Here is a 3,970-nt window from a genome sequence, read left to right as displayed (position 1 = left end):
CTTATAGATCCTTTGATTGAATTTGCTCCTTTTACAATTGTGGAAATCTAGTAAGTCTTGAGTAAATCAAAGCGATTTACTCCAGACCACAGAACCATTCAGGAACAGACACAGGAGAACCCACGTGTTTCTGACTCCCAGGTTTCTACTGTATTGTATTAAAGAAAATTCAGGAGGAGGAGGGCCATGGGGAGGAATACGGAGACAATTTTTTTTTGTTCCAAAACTCAGCCCTTTTCTTTTCTTTTCTTTTCTTTTTTTTTTGGCGGTGCGTGGGCTCTCACTGTTGTGGCCTCTCCCGTTGCGAAGCACAGGCTCCGGACGCACAGGCTCAGCGGCCATGGCTCACGGGCCCAGCCGCTCTGCGGCATGTGGGATCTTCCCAGACCGGGGCACGCATCCGTATCCCCTGCATCGGCAGGCGGACTCCCAACCACTGCACCACCAGGGAAGCCCTCAGCCCTTTTCTTTACAGTTAATTTCCACAAGGGTGAGAAGTATAAGATTGGGGGTGGGTAGACAAAGAGTGTTAAGAGTATAAAGAATTTTACACTGAACACCTATATACCCACATCTAGATGTGACAGTTAACATTTTATTATGCTCATTGCATTACATATCTACCCATCTATACCCATTCCTCTATCCGTCTATCAATCCACCTGAGTGCATATCGAAGTAAATTGCAAACATCGGCACACCTTCCCCTAAATACTTTCACAGGCATATCATTTGCCGGAGTTCAAGATTTGTTTATAGTTCTCTCCTGAGGTATAATTTACATACAACGAAATGTACAATTCCTTTCACACTCACTGAGTTTTGATAAATGTAGATAACTATGTAATCTGAACCTTATCAAGCTCCAGAACATAATCATCACCCCAGAAAGATTCCGCATCCCAGTTAATCCTCCGCCACGTCTGCCAAAGGCAACCACAGCTCTAATGCTTTTCTAACATAGACTAATTTTGCCTGTCCTAGAACGGTTGAATTTTGAAACTATTAAAGGCCTCCTTTGACAGTTAAGTGGCTAAATGTTGTTCTGTTTTCCTTCTTTCGGTCAACAAACACTTCTTGAGCACTTACAACAAGCCACACACACTGGAAGCCAGTAACAACAAAATAATCATTTCGTTAAATCTGGAAAAAAACTCCAATGGTGGTGAGAACTGTGGGATTAATTATATCTGAAGGGCGATTTGGACTTACAGCCAAAAGGGAAGCCACACACCACACCCCGGGTCTGTTACTCATTTGGAAACTTGCTGACTCTTCAACAGAAAAATAAAACCCATACCCATGCCCAGCGAAAAACGAGCGCTCTGTAGGATCCTTGGAGTAAATCTGAAAAATGAGGAGGCTTTTTAAAAATGCCCATCTCCATCAGCTCGGTGCTTTGTGTCCACCTAGAGGGGTGGGATAGGAGGGTGGGAGGGAGACGCAAGAGGGAGGAGATATGGGGACATATGTATATGTATAGCCGATTCACTTTGTTATACAGCAGAAACTAACACACCATTGTAAAGCAATTATACTCCAATAAAGATGTTAAATAAATAAATAAATAAAATGCCCATCTCCAGACCGATGTTCCTGCTCTATGATGAAGATGGATGGTCACCGTGTGCCAAGCCCTAACCTATAAGGATATAGCCCCTCGTTTTATAGAACTGTAAAACCAGGAAGGAGGCTGCCAAACGAGCCCCAAACCTCCTTGTTTATTTTCTTTTCACCTAACTGTGGGTAGTGAGTGGATTAGGCCTTTTTTCTTTTTTCCCTTCAGCAGCTGAATGACTGCCAAGGAGAGACACCCTTAGCAGACAAAGCATTCGGTCACTTCTTTCTGCAAGAGCTCAACAATGGCACACTTCACTAATCAGTCACTAAAGTGGAATTATAATATTTTATAGAAACTCCAATGCTCTTTAAAAATTCTTCATTAACTCTTGTTACGGATTGATTGTGTCCCCTCAACAACAACAAAAAGTTGATGCCCTAACGTCCAATACCTGAAAATGTAACCTTACTTGAAAATAGGGTCATTGCAGATGTAAAGAGTTAAGATGAGGTCACACTGGGGTAGGGTGGGCCCATAAGTTAATATGACTGCTGTTTTTATAAAAGGAACTCCATGGGAAGGTAGAAGAGAACACCACGTGAAGACGGAGGCAGAGATTACAGTGGTGCTTCCACAAGCCAAGGAATGTCAAGGATTGCTGGCCACCAACAGAAACTAGGAAGAGGCAAGGGGGGATCCTTCTCTACAGGTTTCAGAGGAAACATGGCCTTGCAGAAACCTTGATTTTGAACTGCTAGCAACCGGAACTGTGAGACAATAAATTTGTTTTTTTTTTTTTGCGGTATGTGGGCCTCTCACTGTTGTGGCCTCTCCCGTTGAGGAGCACAGGCTCTGGACGTGCAGGCCCAGCGGCCACGGTTCACAGGCCCAGCCGCTCCGCAGCATGTGGGATCCCCCCGGACCGGGGAACGAACCCGCGGCCCCTGCATCGGCAGGCGGACTCTCACCCACTGCGCCACCAGGGAAGCCCTCTGTTGTTTTAAGCTAACCAGTTTGTGGTATTTTGTTACAGCAGCCTTCGGAAACTAATATAGTCCTAAAGATTTTTTTTTTCCTTTTCATAATTCACATGCAGAGAAGTGTATCAACCATAACAGGACACTCCAATGAATTTTTTTCAAGTGAACAGACCCATGTAAACACCACCCAGATCAAGAACATGACCACACCCAGAAGTCTCCTTCATGCCTCGTCCCATTCACTATCTCCACCAAGATGACCGCCATTCTAGCTTCCTCCACCATAGATTAGTTTTGTCTCCTTTTTAACTTTAAATATTTGGGAAAATATACCACTTTTTTTGGTGTGTGTGTGTTTGGCTTCTTTTGCGTCTTATGTTTGTGGGATTCATCTATGTTGTATGCAACACTGGTTTCTTCTGAAGACGATTTTAAAAATAGCATTAAATTATTTTTGGTTCGTTTTGGTTGGTTCAAATTTCAAAAGGTACAAATGGTATACAATGCAAGTTTTCAAAATCTCCCCTTCCCTGCTTCCCAATCACACAGTTCCATTTCTTAGAGGCAACTCATGTTAACTGTAGATCCTTCTAGAAGAATTTTATGCCTATTTAAGCAAAGATATATACATTTATACATACCCTCTTTCTCCTTTTTTACACAAAACCTAATGTATTATACCACTATTAGTTACCTTGCTCTTTCACTTAAAAATATATCTTGGACTTCATCCCATACAAACACATAAAAGCTTCCTCATCCTCGCTTTTTGCTTACATAGAATTCAACTATAAGAATATAGTATAATGTATATAACCAATTCTCTATTCATAGCCATTTGGCTTGTTGTCAGTCTTGTGTTATTATAAACAAGGCTGCAATGTGTAACCTTGTAATTTTGCATATCCATATATTTCCCTATGGCTGATGGGAATATAAGCATTAAAAGGATATAAGCTTTTGTAGTTTGTTTTTAATCATGAATTTTTTTTTTTTTTTTTTGCGGTACACGGGCCTCTCACTGTTGTGGCCTCTTCCGTTGCGGAGCACAGGCTTCGGATGCGCAGGCTCAGCGGCCATGGCTCACGGGCCCAGTCGCTCCGCGGCATGTGGGATCTTCGTGGACCGGGGCATGAACCCATGTCCCCTGCATTGGCAGGCAGACTCTCAACCACTGCGTCACCAGGGAAGCCCTGTAGTTTTTTTTTTTAAGATTTACTTATTATTTATTTAATTTATTTTTGGCTGCGTGGGGTCTTAGTTGCAGCACGCGGGATCTTTTTGTTGTTGTTGTTGAGGCATGCGGGATCTTTCATTGCGGCGCGTGGGCTCTTCGTTGAGGCATGCGGACTTCTCTCTAGCTGTGGCATGTGGGTTTTTCTCTTCTCTAGTTGTGGTGTGTGGGCTCTGTAGTTTGTGGCACGTGAGC

The sequence above is a fragment of the Phocoena phocoena genome, chromosome 12 (genome assembly GCF_963924675.1).
Source record: "Phocoena phocoena chromosome 12, mPhoPho1.1, whole genome shotgun sequence".
Lineage (NCBI taxonomy): Eukaryota > Metazoa > Chordata > Mammalia > Artiodactyla > Phocoenidae > Phocoena > Phocoena phocoena.
The sequence above is the reverse complement of the archived record's forward strand: the minus strand, read 5'-3'. Positions refer to the sequence as shown.